At 40.8% G+C, this 24223-nt stretch overlaps 1 pseudogene across 1 annotated transcript; it reads right to left on the bottom strand.

The window, feature by feature from the left end:
- Window positions 1–17727: 17727 nt before the first annotated feature.
- LOC147881185 (xyloglucan endotransglucosylase protein 7-like) lies at window positions 17728–19392 on the bottom strand (annotated as a pseudogene). The gene is made up of 4 exons (XR_015544005.1): window positions 19105–19392; window positions 18872–18972; window positions 18586–18779; window positions 17728–18457 (listed from the first exon to the last, which is right to left on the bottom strand). The product of XR_015544005.1 is annotated as a xyloglucan endotransglucosylase protein 7-like (transcript).
- Window positions 19393–24223: the final 4831 nt, after the last annotated feature.

Below are 24223 nucleotides of genomic sequence, written 5' to 3'. Positions count from 1 at the left end.
AAAGAGAGAGCTTTGTGCTGATATAATTTTCATTGAAAACAGATAACCGGTTGAAGACTTATGGACAGTTTACTGAAAGGGGGTAAAAATTGGCATAAAAACAGATTGTTAAACACAAAGACTCATAACTTTTTATAGTAGTATTTGATTCAAGATATAATCACATAGAAACATGCGTCTTGAAAAGAGCTTCATGTAGTATAAGTTTCATGAAAATCGCACTATTGAGCAAAAAGTTATGAGCAAAATACTAACAGGGGGTCAAATTGTCATCAATACTACCCTCCACCCATGCTAATTTTGCCTTAGCCAACTACTCCCTCAAGGCTCCACAATTATCAATGAATCAAAAACCCGAATTTGCCTAAAAGAGAGGAATAAGCTTGCATGGTGGCTTGAGAAACAAATGGACCATGTGTGCATAGTGAGCGGCCGAACAAGAACTACTTTAGAGATTTGAATAGAGAGAGAAAGAACATAGGAATGGCGAAAAGAAATGGAGACTCAAAGAAAATGATAAGAGGTGACTTTCATTGCCATGAGAGTAATACTCCACTCAAATACACTCAAAATACTACAAACACAAGGGAGAAGAAGAGGTTTCATACATACAAGAGGGAGCAAAAGCTCTAAGACTACTCGTAGAGAGAGAATAAACTAGAGAGAGATGGACTCAAGAGTTTACATAAGAGAATATCTACAAGAGGGAGAGAAGGCTCATGGAAGAGGCTTGAGGAGACTGGGGCTACAGCAACATGAGGCCTAATGGTAGAAGAGATGATGAACAAGGGAGAGAAGGGCTCCTTTTATAAAGATTTTGTCATCCTCCTTCACCCATTTATAATTGCTGCCTGTAGATTCTTTTCTCCATTAATCACATAAGCTCGTATGTCACCATCCATGTCCTTTTTGGCTACTCTTGCCATGTGTCCCATCAAATGATGCTCAAGACTCTTAAAATATTGAGAAAGTCAAGAGTCTCCTCACATGGAGCCCATAGGGACCCTCTCTTTTCCATATGTCCACATCCTCCTTATTCCACATGGGAATTCTTGACTCCACACTCCTCCACATGCCTTCCACATGCTTGGCATGTGGCCTCTCTTATATTATTAGAACACATGGACATGAGCCCACCTCTTTATATGACTCACTCTTCCTATTTTCTAAAAACCCCATAATATCCCATACACAAATAACTCTCACCCCATACCAAGGTATTTATAATTCATACCTATGGTATTTACAATGATCCATTCCACTCATCCTCTCAATCCCATAAATATCTTAGAAAATAGAAATAAGTGAGAGCCGCTAGGCTATCACTTGATACTCAAACTCTTATCAAACATAGAAGAAAACAATATCAATGCCAAATAAAAAATATCAATTTTTGGTGTCATAGATACTTTGTCTATTCATTCATGAATCCTATCTATGTTGAGGTGCATGGAAAGTATCATGCAGGCATATGCTTTAGATGGTCAAAGTCACCACAAAATAACCATAAATTAACATGCTTTTAGCCGTGTTATCTATAGGCATGCATACTCGATGGGAATGATACTATGAACACACATGAATACCACCTATATTGAGGTGCATGGAAGGTATCATACCCATGGGATATGCTTTGTATGGTTAAAGTCGCCATAAACCTATTTTTCACTAAGGTTTATGCATAATCGTAAAAAACACATGGTCTAGGGTGTGTTATTTGAGTGTGCACATACACATTGGGCACTATACGTTGCATGTGTGTGAATACCACCTATGTTGAGGTATGCGCAATGTATCATGCCGTTCGAATATGCTTTGGATGGTCGAAGTCACCATAAACCTTGTTTCTCACAAAGTGTTATGCACACCCATCAAAAAACATGCTTTGAGCTGTGTTATTCAAATTTTCACATACCCGATAGAAAAGATACATTTCATGTGAGTCAATCCCATCTATGTTGAGGCTTGTGCCAAGTATCGTGGCCACCGGATATGCTTTGGATGGTTGAATTTGCCATAAATCTTATTTTTCACCGTCAAAAAACATGCTCTGAGGTGTGTTATTTGAGTGTACACATACCCGATGGGAAGGATACATATGCATGTGAATCCCACCTATTATGAGGCTTGTGCAAAGTATCATGCCCATCGTATATGTTTTGGATAGTCTAAGTCACCACAAATCCCATTTTTCATCATCTTTTGCACAGCCGTCAAGTAACACTCTCTAAGGTGTGTTATTCAAACGTGCACATATCCGATGGAAACAATAACTTTTATGCAGGTAAATCCCACTATATTGAGATGTGTTCAAATTATAGTGCCCATTGGATATGCTTTGAATGGTTGAAGTCTTCACAAACCTCCTTTTTCACCAAGCGTTATGCACACCCATAAAAAAATAGTATCTGAGGTGTATTATTCCAATGCAGACATATGGGATGGGCATGTTACTTTGAACATGTGTGAAACCCACCTATTTTGAGGCACATGCAAAGTATTGTGAGAATCAAATATGCTTTGGATGGTCAAAATCAATATAAGCCCCATTTACCACCACATGTTATGCAATACAATCATTAAAAAAATTGCTTTGAAATGTGTTTTTCGTAGGCAAATATATTGGATGGGCACAATACTTTGCATGTATCCCAATCCCACCTATTTTGAGGTGAGTGCAAGTATTTTTCCCATCGTATATGCTTCAGGTGGTTGAAGTCACCACATAAACCCAATTTTTTAGAAAGTGTTATACACAACCGTCAAAAAACATGCTCTGAAGTGTCCTCCTAGACTACATAGAAAGAAAGAGTTTGGAGTGTTTTTATAAAAAACTTTTTGAAAAAACTCACTTTCATCCCCGTCAAGGACCTGGATAGTATTTGGCGGGTCTAGTATGGCAAGGTCAATTAGGATGCAAGCCTAGGGGTTTCCCCTTGGTCTAATGAATCTTTCCATTTCAAGGCCAAGAAACTGGCCAAGCGGCACAGACAAAGCATCAATATATGAGAACATGGAGAGAGGAAATTTGGGAATTCCAACCAAATCAGCACTTTGGAAGGGGGAGGCATGTTTGGGCTAAAGGATGGATCCTAGAGTTGAACAAATAACGGCTGGTTTTTAATGGTCCATGTGCCAAATTTTCATGACCTCTATAGCCTTTTCCATCTTTTCAAAGAGAAAACCCAAATACTCATTGCGTAGAAAGCGTATTCTTGTAACCTTTCTTGTCCAAAAGTTGCACACCCATCCCTCCAAAAAAATATCCAATGATCATGGCCTGTGAATATACTAAATGACATCATAAGCGCAGAGCCACTTTGTCCTTTTGTGAAGGATACCATTGTGGACTTTAACCATTGGGATCTTATCTTTTCCAAGCTTTCCATCTGATTGAGGTCTTGTCTCATCTTTTTCATGTGTTATTTCTCCAGCGATGGTCTCCATTGGGATCTTATCTTTTCCAAGCTTTCCATCTGATTGAGGGCTCGTCTCATCTTTTTCATGTGTTCTTACTCCATCGATGGTCTCCACATCTTTTTTTTTTTGTCTTAGGAAGATCTTTGTAGCTTTGGGGGTGAGCATCTCCCAAGCCGTCTATTTAGGTTTTGAGGGGGCCTTGAAAAGTCTTTCGTTTCCTCCCTAGAGAGCTCCAACATAGGTCCCTTTCATTGGCACCTCAGGAAGGGCTTTCTCCCTGTATGTGTTCTAGAGCATGTTGGAGGGCTCCATTGGACTAACTCCTCTAGGTCACAGATGAAAAAGACTGCACTTTTGCTGCACTTTGTATCCTCCTTACTTTCTTCCCAAAGCTAGAAAATATTTCTAGAGAGTCTCTGAATTCTGTCAATAATTTATTGAGTGAGTCAGCTTTATCCCATTAGTTTTCTGAAGTTCATGGATGTCACATTTTTCCAAGTGCAGCATAAATCTAGGAAGGGGGGAGGAAAGGTTTGGTCTTTTGATTGTGTTTCTTCAGTCACTTGCATATCAACATAGATGTGATTATCTATGAGCACCTTGAGCTTCATGTGACTAGTTCCATCACGAGTGGTGGCTAAACTAGCTAAAACCCTAGCAAGACCACCATTGTTAGAGGACACTATCCCTATCTCTCTTGAAGAAAATATCTTGTCCAGAGCTTTAGATTCTATCGTGAGACCAAAAGATGAATTCTCAAAAAAAAAAAACATGCAACACATGTTACAATCTAACATGAGAAATTTCGAAACAATTCGTGTAGCCTACCAAAATTCTCGAATCCGTGTAGCCTACTAAAATTCTTGAAACAATTCTTGAAGAGTAAAATGATACCATGTAGTATCTAAAGACATTCCGGTGGACAAAAATTTCATCCAAAAAATCATTGAACCCACCCACTTCACAACATATGCTCCTCTAACTCCTACCACAGACCTATATATTGAAGAAGAGTAGTTTTTGATCACTCAAGAAGACCATCCTCTACCAAATCCTATTCCTTTAGCCCCCAATTGGTCTTACCTATTAGATATAAATTCTCCACTCTCGTGTAACTATGCGGGAACCAGTTAACTCTACTTGTAAGCCCCCAATATGAGGAGAAAGCATTTGAGTAGCTCGGTTATCTAGTAGGTCCTGCCTTGGACACCAGATGGGGGTCATGTGTGGCCTGATGGCTGGACGGCTTCAGATAGAGTTGGCACACTGCCAACTAAGCTACATGCAAGTGCGGGAAGGCATCCCATGAGTGACCGCACTGAGGGTAGACAGACCATTTCTCAGGGCAGCCCACTCTCAGGCTGCGGGGCCCTTTTGGAGCCCCAAATGATCCCGGATGGCTCTATTATGTGCCATGGTTCTAACGCGTGGTCGGTTGCCTACTTCGGGACCGACATCCAGTCGGCCGTGTTGGGCCGACCGGGTCGGTCTCCCAATTGGGTCTAACTGACTATGACTGGTGGCTATATAAGGGCAAGCCCGTGAAGCCCATCATTATCACTGCCTACAGCAACCCTGATTCCTTAGCATCCAACCTCCGTCCTCTACTGTTTCTAGCATGCCATCGAAGCTTCACACATAGGAGCGCATAGTTGGGAGGCAGCGCCATCTATTGTATCAGTTTTATAGTAATAAAATTTTTGATTCTCCATACTATCTGCTTTTCTCTCTTGCATACGAGATCCTGTTATCTGTTGAGCATGGATAGACATATTATTATTTTCTTACATGGTATCAAAGCTCGGGCTCTAGCAAGAAGATTTGGTAGTGTGTGTCTGTTTGTGAGCAAATTGTGAGAGATGGCCCAACCTGCAAGACTGCGAATCCCACTATCCACTCTAGAAGTTCAAGATGAAGACCATCCTAAGCGCATATGAGCTTTGGGATACTGCTACTCGGGTGGACGTGAAGCCGGTTGCGAGACCGAATCCAGCCAATGTAGGACAACAGATAGTACTAACTACAGATCAGATTCTCACGTGGACAACAAGAAATGCAGATGCATTGTGTTCTATTGTTTGTAGTGTAAGTGATTCTGTCATGGCGTTAATTCAACATGTCACTACAACGGAGGCATGGACGGTCTTGAAAAATTAGTACAAGACCAGGAATCAGACGCGGATTCAAAATCTAGAGACTCAACTCGCAAACGAGAAACTATCTGAGTCTGAAACGGCAGAGAAGTTCATCACCAGGGTGAAGAATCTACGCGATCAGATTACTACGATCGGCATCACCATCACCAACGAGAATCTAGCACGAAGGTGCATACAAATTCTCCCACCAAAGTACGATGGTCTTATTACGGCGCTGAATACGTAGAACAGAAATCCTCCCCTCAACTTTGAGGATTTCAGCGCAATGCTTTTGGAGGAGGAGATGCATCAAAAGATGAGGACTGGAGAAGATTCGGCTTTCTCGGCTGGATCAAAGAAAGATAAGGGTAAGGACTCTGGTAACCCATCTTCTTCTGATGATAAAAAGAGAAAGAAGAAGATCAAGTGCTTCTATTGCAACAAGGCAAGGCACAAGCAGAATGAGTGTTAGAAGAAGATTGTAGATGAGAAGAACGGAGTAAAAAAAGAGTCCAGCAACAGCATGCAGGCAGTACCAGTAGAGCTGTTCGTAGCAATTGAGGAGATTTGCACAGAGGAAATTCATGTACTTGCGGATGAACCTTGGATTATTCACAGTGGTGCATCATACCACATGACCAATTGGAAGGATTGGTATATCTCTCTACATCCGGTAGGGAATGACATCTTGGTAGCAGTCGACAATGATGCAAAATGTCCAGCAAAAGAAAAAGGTATGATTGCTCTCAAGTCAGATGGAGTTCTAAATAGTTGTCCGATGTTCTTTATGTGCTAGATATCAAGAGGAACTTGTTGTCCGTTTTTGCGATCATGGATTGGGACCTCAAAGTTCACTTCGATAAAAATGGTGCACAAATTTTGGATCTTCAAGGGAAGGTCATTGGTAAAGGTACACAGCGTAACAACATCTATGAACTCTCAGCTTTCAGTGCTCGATCCGATGTGAGCAACACTAAGCTGTGGCATGAGAGGTTTGGTCATCTAAACCTTAGTTCTTTAAAGGAGATGCATAAAAGTGGAATGATTACAGACCTACCAAAAATTACAGATCTGCCCGATGTATGTGAATCTTGCATAATGGGCAAGCAACATCGGCGGCCCTTTCCTAAGAGGCTAGCAGGGCAAAGGCTCCTCTAGAGCTCGTTCACACGGACCTCTACGAAAAGATGGAGATGAAATGTTTGGGTGGTTCCTACTATTTCATGACGCTGATCGACCACTATAGTAGAAGGATATGGATATACTTCCTGAAGACTAAAGATGAGGCTTTTAGTAAGTTCAAAGAATGGCCTGTAATGGTCGAGAAAGAAACGGGGAGGAAGGTGAAAAAGTTGAATAAAAACAAACCATGAATCATCTTTACCCTCCAATTCATCCTCACCATCCTCAGCTTTATCTTCAACATCTGGCAACAACATTCCTACTTCATCTCCACTTGAATCGGTGATCTCACTTTCACTCTCACTCTCTTCTTCAGTCCCACTTGAGCTAGCTTCACAATCTTCTCTTTCTTCTTCCTCTTCCTCTAGGAGCTTCGTGTCCACCATGCTAATTTTTTTTCTTAGCCCTTTTTTATCCAAGAGAGTAAGCATGCCTTTCCCCCAGTCCTGTACTACTTTTACTAGTCTCAACCATGACCTACCCAAGATTAGTGGAAAGGCTCCCATCCTGGCTAGCATACTGTGAAAATCAACCTTTACATCGACCCCAAACACCCTCACATCCAAATCATTCAAAATACCCAAGCATTTCACCTTGGCATGATTTGCCAGTCTGATCTTGTACCCTGATACTCCATTCAATTTGAGGCCTAGCCTTTCAACACAAGACTGTGTAATTATGCACACCTGGGCTCCACCATCAACATACACTTCTCCTATAGATTTTCCTTTATGCCAGGCATCAATTACAGGACATATATCAGGCAATTCTTCCAAGGATTAAACCCTTAGCATCTTCTTCTTCTCCAGCTTAGGTGGGTTGACTAGCCGCTTCCATTCTCTTCTTAGCCAAGGGCAAAGCTCCATCAACTGACCATACGAAATATCCACCTTTTACCTATCAAATCCTTCTAAAGAGAGTAATTTTCTTGAGTTCCCCCAAGCGGTAAATCTCCTGTTTGAAAATGCCTTCTTGATCTTGATTTCTTCTTACTTGAAGCTGACTCCCCTTCCTTTTGTTTTCCCTTCTTTGCATTACCATGTCCATTCTCAGGCTCTTTTTCTCTTGCTCTTTTAACCGGCATCACTTCAGGAACCTCTAGGTGTATCGATGACACATCAAGCTACCTTTCATCTATCTGTCCTTTCCCTTTTTCCTCTGGTGACAAGCCACTTGTTCCAAGCATTCCCTTTATTTCTATTCCATAATCATTTGCACGATTATTTAAATTTCTCAGCAAAGGAAACATGTCTCCTCCTCTACGTGGAGGCTTATCACAATTTGGACTGGTGTGGCCCCAATCCCCACAATTGTCACAATTATAGGGTTCAAACCTTCTCTAATTAGCTCCTCTACCTGCACCTGGATCTTGCCTGTTCCCTGGATTTTGATACGGTGGCCTAGGCCCTCTTTCTTGTCCTCTTCCTACACCTCCCAAGAGATTGAGACTGAGATCTTTGAACATGTCAACCACCTCATGCATTTCTTTACACAAACTATCATTCTCCATATTCTTTGTTTCTTTTGGTGCAACCAAAGTGCTCATAGAAGGTTGTTCCTCCCTTCTCGGCATTTGCTGTACTCCTGTGGTCAACTGCTCCATTTTGATCATCTTCCACTCTTTTGCTTTCGCAAGATCCACTGCCTCTTGGAAATTGGCTACAGGTTTTAGTTCCAACTTCATCTGCAAAGGGCCTCTAAGTCCTAAAATGAATTTCTCCTTCTTCAACATGGCAGATGGCTACTCATTCCCTAGTGACACAAACCAACGATCCCACAAGCGGCTGAAGTCCTGAATATATGCATCAAGGGGACCTTTTTGCACAAAATTTTGTATTTCATGCCACAACTTATTCAGATCCTCTACCCTCCTGTAATGCTGTAAAAAAGCCTCCCTTGCCAATTCAAAAGTTACCTCTACCAATGGATTATTTATTGCCTGAGCGGCTTCGTACGTGTGAAACCATCTCCTTGCTTCATCCTATACACAATACGTGAAGATCTATAACATGAAGGCTGCATCTTGGCGATTCTTAATCAAATAAGTAATTTCCAACTGTTTCATGAATTTCTCAGCATCCTCGCTTGGCATCCCATGAAACAATGGGAAGTCGTAAGCCATGATTTTTTATGATCAACCACCAGTGATCTCGGCCTTGTAAATTAAAGGTCCGGCCAATCCTTCGTGGAGGCACCAAAAACGTGATGAGACTCGCAGAGCTACACTGAAATGCCTTTATAGCTAGATGAACAGTCACGTTGCAAACACACTGAGAAGAAACACAATCCCAAGATGAACTCAAAACACCATAACTGGGAAACACCATAAAATACCATATACTGATAGCCACCACTAACTATAGAAAATACAAGGATGAAATATATAAAGATCACAACCTCCAACAAATATGAACTCGTAAGATAGAACCCCCTCTAGGATCAAATAGAGTTGCTGCCAAAGACCGATTGGATGCCAGGATACTTGGATCAAACCCGAACTCTTCCTCTGCTTACAACCAACTACCAGTTAGCTTTTGCAACTTCGTGAAAAGAGCCTTACTCTTCATGAAAGACCGTGCGGTTTCACGAAGCATGCCTTCCTTAACCTAAGGCAAAATCCAAGAGCAACCTCTACGCTTAAATTCCACAGCTCTGAAACAAAATAGCGTCTCCCTTCTCTATCAAATTGGACGTTCCGGATATCACTCGAGTAAGGAAGAGTTATGATCATCCTCTTTTACCACCAAGAATAGCTCCCAATATCAACTGAAACAAAAGCAAGCTGCTGCGATCATCCATGAGATTCTTGACGCTAATTCTTCTCTCTCTCTATGACTCGTGAGCAGAGCACCTTGATCTTCTTCTATACTGTCGAATTCACTTAGGAATTATAGATTGTGCAAGAAGAAGGCTCCCTGTGAAGTGAGACGTGGAAAATACTGCCTCGAACTATGATCGACCTTCTATCACAGAAACGATTGTTTCCTCATGAGCCGATGACAAGAAAAAGCTCCTCCATAATCGTTGAAACCAGCCCAAAGCCCGTGAATCACAATAGGTGGCTGCCCTCAATGTTGGGGCAACTCCTGCTCCAATTCTTCGTGATCTACACTATAAAGGTCTTGCAAAACGTCTGCAATCATCCACAACGTCAACTGGGACAAGCAAGAAGCTCTCAACCTCAAACCGGCTACCACTACCTCTTGCACTACAAATGGCGCTGTAAGGAGAATCTTTCACGATCTACTGCAGCACTTAATCAATCGTTATGAGCATCCACGAGCCCTTCGAATGTCCACGAACTCCTGGAGCCAGCAAAAGGGGCTGATGGCGAAACCAAAAACTCCACAACCTTCTCTACAGATCCTTGCTCACTAACTAAACTGCCAGCCTTGAGCTACTACGGTGTAGTAACGTAGCGCAGCTGCATCAAGCTCCATCAAACAACCAAAGACCTCTCAGCAACTGGCAAACAGCCACCTCCCGTAAGAATAATGGCGCAACACCTCCTCTCCTGCGACCTGTGAATCTGAATAAGACTACCTCTATTGGAACAACCAGAAGGCCTCGAATCCTCAGAACTTCTCTGATCATGATCAATAATAGCGCTGTCAACTTCCACTCTGTAGAAATCTGCGAACGTACAAAAAGCTCCCACCATCCAGGTAACAAGCAGCTGCGAACTGAGTTCAAACACTCGTGAGCACTTGATAATGTTACTCACGATCATTCAACAGGAACACCAAATGTGATCTCAAATCAACTAATCGCTAGAACCAAACCAAACTAAACTGTGAGCCAAAGCTCTTCGACAAATGAGCATAAGCTCATGAAAGCACCCACACAAAGGATGGCGCCCTCAACAAGAACCGAAAATGAGCCCAAAGCCCATGAAATCCGTGATGAGTTGCCCTCTTCACCTTGAGACGAGCAAGAAGATAGATCTAAACCAAGGCCCTCCACCCTCTTTATAGAGATCCAACGGGTAGTTCCATTAACCCACGTCCTTCCTTTTCCATGCAAAACCTTGGCCATTGATTGGCTCCTTTTACCTCCAACATTGAGAGCCATCCCTTTAATTTTCTTTCCTTGTGGCCTGCTCTTTCGGTCTATGGTCATGCAAAGCGCTCCTTACCTGTAGTCTTTTAGGAAAGCACTAGTCCTTCTTCAGTGCCTTAGTGACCACTGCCTCCATCATCCATTCCACACGCCAGTGCAAGATCCAAGGCCCTCATCCAAGCTCCATGGGTCATTCAATCATCAATTTGGTTGCAAAGTTCTTGTCATCATCTCCTGCAATCAGGGTTCTTCATACAAGCGCATAGTTATTTCCAAAAAATATAAATTCAATACAAAAATCTTCTCAAAAAATAGAGAGGGACAATGTCATGGTATTCTCTAGCTACTATCTTCTATCCTATCCATGCTAGCTACATGTGTACCTATCAGTGCTACTTTCTTCTATGCATGAGTGCTCTTATTTATGATTTACATAGCATATTTCATCTGATAAAAAATGATACCAGTCGCACAAAAAAATTCCATCCGCGTCATACTTTGAAGATGTTTAATAAAGGCATCCAAGCCTTTCATTTCATCTACATCAAGTGCTTTGTTCTTTGCAAGAACAAATCTAGTTTCCTCCAATGGAGTTATTCTCTGTAATAAAGCATATGGCTCACACCATAAATGATCTCCATCCACCACTCAGTAGTGCTTCCATTGCATCATTGGAATATCATTGTGCATGCTAAATTAGAAATGGGGATTTGTGTGTCCTATTAATGCTTCATCTCCCCCTTGTAAATGTGGCTCTATGAATGCCCTCCAATCTACCATTCTCTCCAAGATAGCCACTTCTGATTCCTCCTTTCGAGAGCCTCCAATTTTTTTCCCAATTCGAGACATCATATCCTCCAATGTCAGAAAATCCCTTGACTTTAACTCACCAGAGATAACACTAAATATTTGATCTATGTCTTCATGTGTATGATGGACAAGAAGAAAACCAACTTCCACTTCTTGAAGTGTTTTCAAACCAAGTAGCATAGAGCATAAACCAAATATATATCTGTTATTATTTTCTCTCCAACAAGTATTGGCCTGTATACGTAAGGTGCGAGGTAAACATCCACATGCATCTCTAACCTTTTGTATTGCTTTCATGATGGATGTTGTGACTTGGTTACTATTGTGTTTATGCAAGCAATCAATCCATACATAGTAAAAGAGTCAAAATCTATGCACTAATACTCCACACAGATTTGTTTCTAGTCCATGTTTACCCTCCAATGGGAGTGGGGTATGTCTATACCTTGGTAAGGTTGTATTTTGATCCATGCCATCAATGGTAATGCACATGGACTTTTTGACATGCATAATATCTGCCTCTCTCCAAGAGGCATACAACAATCTAGCATCTTGCACATGAGTTAAATGGATTGTTCGCCATCTTATATATTTTCCTCGCTTGTGCTCACATTTACTATGTTCAATGGCATTTTTTAATTCATCACATGTCTTGCATTTTGACATCCTTTTCTTTGATGGTGTCTTGACATGGAAAAACTATCCATGCCAAATATGTTGCCCTTGAAATCATGCTCTCTTCTGTATCTTGTAAATTTTTATTGATTGTTTCTAGCACAACCTTCTTTGTCATTCCCAAAGGAAGGTGATGTTGGCATTCCACACTTCCAACTGGCATTGTTTGTCGAAGATGAGGCTATGTGGTAATGCATGATCATCAAGGATTTCGCTTTAATGTTGCAGTTGCATTTCTAGTGCTTCTTTTTTCCTTTAAGCTTGTAGGCATTTCCATGATGTGACTGTGCATTGATGATTGGACTGTAAGTGAGGTGGCAGCTTAGGACTGCAGATGATGTGGCCTATGCTTGCATGCCATGGATGATGTGGTAGTGGTGTAGAAGTGATGACATGGACTACCATGTGTACCACATGGCCCAAATTTGACCACTAGCTAAAGCTAAGGTCAAGGTCACCTAACTGTGGTGTGATTCTATTTGCCACATATCAAGTCTTGGTGGTGTCACGTGTCTCTATCATGGTGGATCAGATCCACTAGAATCAAGAAGATTCCCTCTCCGTCCATGAGATTCCATCACCATGTTGAGGTCGTAGCTCGTCGTTTTGTCACAGCCCATCGGCTGGCCGTTGGAGGTCCTTTAGCTGTTTGTGTTCGTCATTTGAAGAGGTGCTATAGAGAGGAGCTGATGATGCTCAAAAGTCATTATTAATGTCGATGTGGAGCATCACAGGTGGCTAGCAAGATGGCGATGGAACTACTGGCCTTGGCATCAGCCTATTAGTCAGGACCCTAGTAGTCAAGGGTCTGTGCTTGGTACTCAAGAGCAAGAGCTTTAAATATTTAATGTAAAAGAGATTTTGGAATAAAATAATGTATTTTTTATTAGTCAGGACCTTCTATAAAGATTCTTTGCTTGGTACTAAGAGGAAGAGCTTTAAATATTTAATGTAAAAGAAATTTTGGAGAAAAAAAAATGTATTTTGTATAGCCTTTCAGTTCCAAGTATTGATTCCCAATGCTCCACTCAGTAAAAGTAGAGCATTCACTTTCAAGTATCGATTCCCAATGCTTCACTCACTGAAAGTAGAGGATTCTCAATGCTCCATTCACTAAAAGTAGAGCATTCATTTCCAAGTATCGATTCCCAATGCTCCACTGACTTTAATCTGAACCTTTCACTTCACACTCATCCATCCTCATCTCCTCTATGATGCAATTACACTTGAGTGAATACACTTGAGTGCTCACCAATTCTCTCATCCTCTCTCTATTTATTCTCTCCACTTCACTACCTCCACATTGAGGTAGAGAAGTATTCCTCCATCCTAGTCCTTTGCAAACACTTTCTTCTTCCATCTCCCCACCCATGGATGTATACCAGATCGTAGGAGATGTAGAATGAGGAATTGATAGTCTTAAAGAGTGGATTGCTTATCAATCCTCAAAGAGAGAGGCCTGAATTTGGCAGGGATCTGCATTAACACAGATGGAGAGAGAGGAATTTGATGCACAGAGGCACGCAAAGAGGGAGGAGACTTTGAAGATAGTAGAGAGTGAAAGACTTTTAGGGAATATTATAAAAGCACGACAAGATCTGCTCGACTTCTTAAGTAACCTTCGTTATCGCAGCATTCAATATGGGCGATTTGATGCAGATGCTCAAGAAACAATAAGGCCCTCACAAAGAAATTATCAAGAAACAATATGTGACTACTTGAATTTCTTTCTTCATTGTAATTATATTGAGGATACAGACGTGGAATCAGTGGAAGAGTGGTTGTTGAGCAAGTAAAAGAGACTAATGATCAAATCTTTTAGTCTTCATAAGATATCAACTGGCTTGTGACATGCTACTGTATAGAAGACATGTCTCACCATCTCTTGATAGATCTTCTTGTATTAGCTGCGTGTGTCACAGCTTCACCTTGAAAACTCATAGCTCATCTATGTGATGAGCCTATTATTTTATGCAGCCCATCATGACATATGTGGTCTCAGCCTATGTGGCACCATATCTCAACCTGTGTGGTCTTAGCCTATGTGGAAATAAATCTTGACCTCTGTGGTCTCGACCTATGTGGCATATCTCAACCTGTGTGGTCTCGATTTGTGTGGCATTATATCTCAACCTTTGTAGTCTCAGCCTATGTGGTCTATAATAGTATAGTTGGTAATCTTCTCTACAACAAGCCTGGTGGGGTTGAGTGGATTATATTAAAATTTTTATATCTTGGCCTTTGTGGTCTAGGCCTGTGTGGTCTATAATAGTATAGTTGCTAATCTTTTTTTGTATTAAATGAAACAAACCTGGTGGGGCTGAGCAGACCATATTAGAAATTCAAGTATATTTGCAACAAGCCTGGTGGGGCTGAGCAGATCATATTAGAAATTCAAGTATATTTTGTTTTTTAGTGGCAAATTCACATCATGTGTGGCTCTTATGGTAGGGTCTATTTCTACATAAGATATCGTATATATGTATACCACATTCTATTAATGTTCAAGTAGTTGGTAATCTCATTAGTAGTTGGTTTTCAAATCTTTCTTTAAAAAATGCATTAGGAGTGTATGCGGGATTTTGGGACTTTCCTTTAGTCCAGTTTTCAAATTAGACTTTAGACAAGTCCAATTTTTTTGAATACGGTGTCAATAGTGAGAACTGGCAAGAGATGATATATCAGTATGGCCCCATAAATCTGTATGTATAAGATCTAACATTTCCATCTTCTTGTATTTCGTAACTTTGAGACATTTTACTCTCTTCTATTTTCCATAAACATAGTTCTCATAAAATAGCAAATCAACCTCCTTCAAACCTGGAAACATTTTTCTTGATTGAAGAATCTGCATCCCCTTCACTGGTCTAAGCCTATGATGCCATAGAGCTTTATTTACTCCTATAGAAGATAAACAATAGAAGATAAACAATAGAGGAGTAAGAATTACCAGTACATAAATACAGCATATCTACCTTGGCTCCTTTTTCTATTACCATGGGCCCTTTAGTTATCTTCAACAAATTTCCTACAAATGTCATTGTGCAGCCTTCATCATCTAATTTCCTACTAAAATTAAGTTTACTTTTAAATCAAGAACATGCTCATCTCCTTTGGTAACCATTGGTTTCTGTTCTATAATTTTATCAACACCTTGCCCTTACCAACAACCTTGTTCAATGCTTCATCATAACCTAAATGAAATTCTCCAAAATCACTTCAAACATAGTCTTGAAAGTATTTCCTATGAGTTTTAGCATGGAATGAAGCCCCCAATTCCAGTACCTATGCATCTATGATAGTATCTAGTGAAAGAATTAAGGCATCTTGCAATACTGTACTTGCTACATTTGCTTCCTCTGTATTCTCTTGTTGTCCATATCCTTCCTTTTTCTCTGGCAACCAACATCGTTTCTTTAGGTGTCCTTTCTTTCTACAATGCCAGCACTCCAAGTTTCCTTTGCATTTGGATCTTCCTCTTCTTAACTTTGTCAGGATGTCCTAGGCTCTTTCCTCTCTCCCTTTGTCTTCCCCTATTCTCAAATTTCCTACTGTTTCACTTGTGTTTTTCCATCATATTTCCTTGCTAAGGATAACACCAACAACATCATTAAACTTTAAAGTGTTTGACCCAGAAATAGAGTTACTCATGACCATGACCAAGCCATCGCATCTTTTTGGCATTGAGCACAAAATTAGGGGAGCTTGAACCTCATCATCAAAATTTACTCCTACATACCTTATTTGGCTTGTATTTGTATTAAACTAATTCAAATTAACAGCTACAGGCCCACCTTTTGACATCTTCATATTGAATAGACACTTTATAAGAAATACCTTGTTAGAAGAAGATGGTTTTTTATAAAATATATACATCATGCTCATCAATTCCTTTGTTGTCTGTTGTTCAAGAACTTTGAAAGCCACTGATGCTCCCAAATATAGTCATATCTTTCCTAGCACCTCTCTATCAAGAACCTACCATTTTTCAACTGGCATGCTTGCAGACTTCTTTTCTATCCTACCTAATGGCAAGTAAAGGCCCTTCTACTATAGATAATCTTTAATCTTCATCTTCCAATGCTGGTAGTTAGTGCCATTGAACATCTCAAGTTTTAACTTGCCTTCTTCCATCATTGCTCCCAATTGAACTAGGAACCTCCTTCCAAATGTGATGCTCAAACACTAGTGGCTAGGAGCAATGTGATAACGGAGCAACAATGCGAGAAGTATAATGCATAAAATACACAATATAGGAAGCACATTGAATGGACAATGCTCAAACACTAGTGGCTAGGAGCAATGTGATAACGGAGCAACAATGCGACAAGCATAATGCATAAAATACACAATATAGGAAGCACATTGAATGGACAATGCTCAAACACTAGTGGCTAGGAGCAATGTGATAACATAGTAAATGCGAGAAGTATAATGCATAAAATACACAATATAAGAGAAATAGAGATACCAAGGTACGTGGTTCACTCAGTGTGGCGTACATCAACAGAGAAACAACTAGTCTTGCATTTTTCTTATCTAGCCAATGAGACTCGAGGGGGTCAGTCATCATATGTAACCCTGTCTATAGAAAAAGGGTACACTTTATTAATGGAAAAATTACAGATAAGGGATTTTACAAATAGGCCTTGAACGCACGTGATATTGAGGGTTTATACATAGTGACCCCCCCGAGCAATGAGAGATACAAGATACAAGTAGTATATCGACTACTCTTCCACTATGTGAGCCACACCCTTATCTTACAATTTTGGCGACACAATGCAAGCACTAATTTTCATTTATTTTTTGGCTTCAAGGGTGCCTCCCCAAAACTCCTCCAAGGGGGGCCTACTGAATTTTTGGGTTATATGGGAAGCAAGCAAAATCAGCCCATAAAATAAGGGAAAATAAAAATCTTGAAAATCTTGATTTGGTGCATTTAGACGTATGTGGTCCTATGCCTACACGATCATTAGACGAGGCTGAATACTATGTTACATTTATTGATGTTGCAACTAGGAAAGTGTGCGTTAATGTTAACCAAAAGGTAAAAAGATATAAAACAAAAAGCAAATAAGCCAGCTTTAAAAATTTATGCATTAATGTTGTTTATCAAACCTCTTTATGATAGCATAATGCCATTTACCAAAACTCATGCTCCAAGACTACTATGTCGTAAAGCTTTAAACTTAAGGCTTGACAAGACTATGTGTACAATCACACTTGCATGCTACGATGCTAAATAGCATGCGATATGAACAAAGAGAACAGTATGACTCCAAAACTTTCAAAGAAATTAACACTCTTGAAGCTTCACAAAGGTACTCTTATTAAAATGTAACTCTTTTAAGACGATATAGTAGCCACTTGATATGAATGAAGAGAATATTATTAATCGAAAAGGAATCAATACTCATGGAGTTTCACATGGGCAAATTAAATTTCAAGGCTTTTCATCCTAGAAATTCAGAGAATGAATGTCTCCGAATTATTTTTAAAAATCCTTTTATACAAGTATATTAAATAAAAAATGAATTGGGCCAAGAATGTAAAGTGCATGGAGACAAAGAATTTGCGGTGTTCATCGACTTTGTGAGGTCCAGGATTGAGGCAGCTTCTGCTTCTTCAACTGGCTACAGTACAAGCCAGCTGGAAATTGGAATAGTAGGATCTTGATGGAGAAGACGGCCAATCCACTAGATCTCTTGCAGAAGTTGTCTAGCGCGTGCATTGATAATAACGAGCTCAGGAATCAGACGTGATGTTGGTGGTGATTGCATTCATTGATAAATCAGTGCTTGCATTCAGGAGGAGCTACCGGGTATCTCTTCGTATCTGTGCAGTAATTGTAGACCATGTAAGTCTGCTGTACTAGCTTCAGCTGGGCTTCCTGATCGCTGCTGAGAGTCTCGTACTGAATTTGATTCCACCACTGGTTTGCCGGACACGTCACTTTTTCTCCCGTCCACACACATGCGTCTACTGTGTAGTTCCTGTACGTAGACGTAAATGGAGCATGGGCCCAATCGATTTTGTCCAAACCTCCTCTTGTCGCCCAGTTCTCGCCATTCCATATGCTGGAAAATACTCCCATCGGCTGCTTGTTGAGATAGGGGACACCTTGGGGCTCTAGGTTTGGAAACGTCCGGATCGGCGTGCCTTCCACGGAAATACTGGAAATTGTCCAAGCAACGCAGTCCTTATAAATTCATTACTTGACATTTTGACTTATAAAGGATTGTCTGATCACGGGTGTAATTGAAATTTCAGCATTACAAGCTATCCGGAACGAAGAACTTACAGAACTTGCTGTTCGTTCCATAGTACGGAGTACGTGTGGAAATCGGCTGTTGGATCGAACCACAGGAAAATGCGCTGCTCTCTTCCGCCCGTCCCATTATTGAAAATGTTGGTCTGTAAAATATATGGCTGCCCCGAAACGTTGCCAAGGAACTCGAAATCGACTTCGTCGTGATACAGCGTTTGCGAATGAAGCTGCAAATATTTATGGTCAAAGTACGTCTGATTAGTAGCGATCCGATATGCATACAAAACTGATGTCTATTGCAAAAAAATTGAACACATACATAATACGCCGTGACTGTGCCAGCCGAATCCCCGTGGACAAGCTTGATATCCATATCGATCTGCCCGAAGAAATACTTGCTCTTGGCGGCGAAAGCAGAACCTGTAGAAGTGAAGTGAGAGTTAATGGGCATGTGAGCGGCAACAAGCATAGTATGTAAGGCGGGGGGCGGCCGATGATTATGCCATAAGAATGAGGAAGTTACAAGACGGAAGTTACAGGAAGGACGATTACCAGAGGAGTTATCGAGAGACAAGGAGATTTGCGCTCCGTCAAGGGAGTAGTGAACGTGATCAGGAGCCCAGGTGATGTTAAAGTCGGTGATGAAATTGGCGAGGGAGGGGGAGAAGGGGAGGAGGAGGAGGAAGAGGAGGGGGAAGGTAATGGAAGGAGGATCCATATTATCGACTGTGGGAGATGAAGGGAAGTGATGAAGTGGGAGGTAAAGCAGAGGTGGGTAATATACGCAGGGAGCCTAAACGAAAAGCTCTACAGAGACTTGTTCTGAATTAAATAAGGAGTCAGATGAAGGGAAATGATGAACTGGGAAGGAAAGGAGGGGTGTGTTATATCTGCAGGTAGCCTAAACAGTGTGTTCTGCAAAGACGCGTTCAAATAAGGAGATGCCCGAACCTTAGCTTTGTATAACTTTCCATTTCAAAGACGCGTTCTCTTTGTAGGCCATCTTTGTACTAGCTGTGCTCCACCTTGTCTCTTGCTTTCAATTACGTATCACATGCATCCACACTCTGTTCAACCTGCACAAATCGGCCGAGCAGAATTTTCAGCATGTATTCGTCTTTTCTTTCGGTTGAGCTGTCCTGGTTTTTGCCGTCTTGGCCTTCCAAATGCTTAGCTTGACTATTTTGATTTTCGTTAATAATCACGCTTGCACTACGTAACGCCTTTTCATTAATCATGATGTTTGCTCAAAAGACGCCCCCCATTTCGTTACCCAAGGAACTACAACTTCGAAGGTAATACTAGGTAATTCGCCCCCACTCCAAATTTGGCATGTTCCATTTGATGACGCATTTCGTTACCCAAGGAACTACAACTTCGAAGGTAATACTAGTGACAAACGCATCTACCAATTTCCAGAGAGTCCTTACCACCTTGTGACACGAGCATCTGGGCCATGCTTCACGAATATTTTGGCTAACTAATCAATACAAAGGAAATTTGAATCTACTCTAATCCTTACTACTTAACCATGTTTCATTTATATTTTGGCTAACTAATCAAAAGAAAAATATCTGTTTCACATATAGATGATAATTATGTGCACATAAAACGTATGCAACTCCATTTAATAAACATTGGCTTTACACTGCCCCAAAACAATTCTCAAAGTGAGGGCACACCACCTTGTTTTTAGCACTACCCTCTAGGCAACACTATAGTTACACATTTGTAAAAAAGTGTCCCACCTAGTTTCTTATCAAGTGGCCCCCTTCCATCTTGGTTTAATCTCTCTCTCTCTCTCTCTCTCTCTCTCTCTCTCTCTCACACATACACACACACACACACACACACAGAGTTTGTAAATCATTCGAACTTTCCTATGCACGGGCTTCCATCACAGATGTTGTAAATTAATCATCCAATCATCTTGACAATTGTTTTCCTTTGACGGAACTAATTTGAAGGCAGTGCTCACTAGTACTTGTACTCACTTGTTAGCACTGCCTTCCAGGCAGTGCTATAGTTACACTTTTATTTGTAAAAAAGTGCCCCACACAATTTCTTGCCAAGTGGCCCCCTTCCATTTTGGTTTAATCTCTCTCTCTCTCTCTCTCTCTCTCTCTCTCTCTCTCTCTCTCTCTCTCTCTCTCTCTCTTATACACACAAACACATAGTTTGCAAATCATTTGGACTTTACACATTGACATGAGCAGTTCTTCCCTTCTTTGCACATCAAATTGTCCATAGTCTGTCTTGTCATTCACTCGCTGCTCCTCGCCACTTGTCATTCACCCACAGCTCGTCACTTGTCATCTGCCTACAGCTGGCCACCTGCCATCTACATGTAGCTCTCCCACCTTGATCTAGATTCGCAACCACCATGCTGACGTTGGCTTGGTGCAACCATCACGATGGTTCTTGGAGGTGGCTATAGCATACTCCTAATTAAACCAAAGAAAATGTATTGACATTAAATTGGCTAGGTCACATGAGATCCACATTGAAGTCCCACGATTAATTCATATATTTCACATCGAGTTAAAAACAAGTGGTTGAAAGGTAATCCTAAACGAAGAAAATGTGTTTCCTTGTGCAACCACCACACTAGTTCTATTTTAGTGGGGGTTGCATTTAATTCAAAACTAAGGAAAATCTATTTCCTTGCAACCATCACATGGGTTCTTGCATTGGTTCTTAGAATTATTTCAGCGCTACTTGTAGTTAATCCTAAAATCAAGGAAAATATATTTCATATGTGCAACCACCACATCGGTTCTATTTTAGTGCGAGTTGCACTTAATCCGAAACCAAGCAAAATGTATTTTAGTGCGGGTTGCAGTTAATCCTAAACTAAGGAAAATATATTTTCTTGCAACTATTTTAGTGCTGCTTGTAGTTAATCTTAAAACCAGGGAAAATGTTTTTCCTTGTGCACTAATTGCTTGTGCAATGAATGCAACTAGCAACGGCCACTACTAGCAATGACTGTAATAATAGTATTATTTATATTAAAGTTGAAACCTAAAAGATTACACCCTAATAGGATAGCAACTTAGTCATTATTGAGGGCTATCCAACTCCTACATTTGGATTTTTATTCCACACACTTCAATTGTGTGTGTTCTTATACAAAGATTAGGATTAGGGTCCTCATCCCCAATCCACAAGCATGCATCCCATTGGCTTACTAATCACCCACTCACCCATGCACTCTCTTGCTTCTTTAAGGAAGAGATTTCAACATCCCCTCTCAATTCCAACATGTGAAACTTACATGCTGAGCATTGCATACAACATTACATATCATGCGGCAATAAAATGCCAATGTTCAAGATGCATGTTCCTCTTACACTTAATGGATTTGATTAGATGTGCCATTTGAAAAACTTACATAAATGCCCACTTCGCGTGGCTTCTTTCAATCTTTTGCACGATGACCGATTTCACCACAATGATGAAAATTTCTTCATGAAGTGTCTTTGAAAAGACAATGGGCCTCATCATTACCATTTTTCTTACAAAAATTACATTTGAACCCATTGAAAAACTTTTTCTTCTTGCCATGACCCATGGATAGGCCTTGCCCTTGAGTTGATGTAGATATGCCCTCTCCTTTCTTTGTCTTGATGTTGCGCTCTTCATTAAGTAAAGCACTAATAATACTTTCCAAATTAGGGTCGAGGAGATGCTTTAAGGTTGTGATAGATAAGGTGCTTATATGGCATGGGCATGCTCTTCAAGAGCACAACAATCACATCCTCCTCTTCCACCTTAGCATCAGTAGTGGCCAATTGCTTTGTGATACTATGGAGCTCACTTATAAAATCACTCAACTTTTCATTTATAGAAAGGGGTAAACCAAATAATTTGACCTTGAGTGCAATGGGAGAGTGCTTCCACTAGCTCCGATCCATAGAGTCGATCTAACTGAGCATTCCAAGCAACCTTTGATGATATGGCTCTTGAGGAGTTGGAGCCTCTTGTCCAAAGGAACATATAAACCATACAGGGCCAACCTAATGGCAGTACACATAACTATGTTTTCTTTGCATTCTTAGAAGTAGCAGAATGCATAGTCGAATGAACAACCTAGATCAGGTTCAAGAATATGGTACGTGGTGCTTGTGCTAAAAGTGATGAAGGCATGGAGTCCAGAGTCCTAAAGTTGAAGCAAAGATATGCTTACAGATTATTCCATGGGAGCCTCTTCCCCAATCAAACAGTCAGTGATGAAAGCAAATGATTTATCTTTTAGATGTCAACAATAGGGCCTACTTCGGGGGTAGATCTAGTGAACCGCATGCGCTAAAGTGGTGGTGGAGATCTAGAAAGTAGATGGATCCATTTTGACCATGTGCGACACGTATGTGGGTGGACAACCATGGATGGAGAAAGTCCTTGATGTAGGTGGTTAGGGTAGGACTGTCCTCCAAGGATTTGAGGCTCTCATGCAAACTTCCTAGACCCCGTTGCTCTAAGTAAGATGTTGCTTCTTGGGAAAGAGCATAAGTTGATGTGGGTGGCCAGACAAGTTCCAGTGATTGGGCCTTGTCAATGGCTGTGTAGGCCGGTTGTGATTGGGGTGGCATTTGTTCTGCTTGGTCATGCACTGAACCTTCTTCGGAGCTATTGCTTTGGACCACAAATGCCTGTGGTCTCTGTGGTTGAGAGGATGTAGATGGCTATGAACTTTGGAGGGGGTCTTGTGGTTGAGGCAGTGGGCTATTTCTGTGCATCCTCTTTAGTGGCGGCATCTTTTATGAACTTGCATCCATGTGCATGTAGTGTACCATTGATCATTAGATTGATTGGCATGCTAGTATGACCTTTCTGTGTGTGTGTGAGAGAGACAGATCTTTTTTTATACATGCTTTGAGAGTGTGGAATGAAAGTGTGTGGTACAATTATTCATGCAATCATCTATGTGTCTAAACAAAAGCGTGTGAGTGCACATGACCTAGTAGTTAGGTAGGAAAACTATATGCTTTTTTGCTGGGATTTTCATAGGGTAGCTAGAACTCATTCATCACTTTGCCCTAGGTAAAATCGATTGATGCTACCTATATGTGCAAAGACGTACATACGCAAGTGAGTGCTCATGGTACAATCTAATCCTAACTAAGGAAGACTTGGTTTCCCAAATCTTCGTTTTTGTCGGGGATGGCTTGCATGTTGATGTAGTAGCGCTTCAGCCAGCTCCCATTTATTGTTGTGTTCAATTGGACTCCATCCAATGTTTCTAGTAGCACAGCTCTGATGGGATTCATCTTTCATACTTGATATGATCCTTGACCTAGATACTTCAATTTCCTCCTGTGTACTTTGGCATTGTATAACAGGACTAAGTAGCCTTCTTTGATGTCTTTAGCTTTAAGTTTTCTATCAGACCATGCCTTTCTTCCACGTTTTTCTGTTGTCATGGCATGGTAGGTGACTAGTCTTGTTTCTGTATGCTTTTTTAACTAATAGAGCCTTTTTTTCAAGGATTCATGGTCTCCCATGCATTCTTATACTGCGATGCATAGACTTGGTATTACAAATTTGAGTGGGACCACAGCTTCAAGGCCATACACCAATTGAAAAGGTGTGTTCCCTATACTACCTTGAATGTGGTTTTGTATGCCCATAAGGCAGCATTCAATTTCTCTGCCCAATCAAAATGCTATGG

Source organism: Dipteris shenzhenensis, chromosome 31, assembly GCF_047967505.1.
Source record: "Dipteris shenzhenensis isolate YYH24624 ecotype China chromosome 31, Dip_SZ_1.0, whole genome shotgun sequence".
In the NCBI taxonomy this organism is placed as follows: Eukaryota; Viridiplantae; Streptophyta; class Polypodiopsida; order Gleicheniales; family Dipteridaceae; genus Dipteris; species Dipteris shenzhenensis.
This window is presented reverse-complemented; position numbering and strand designations above follow the sequence as displayed.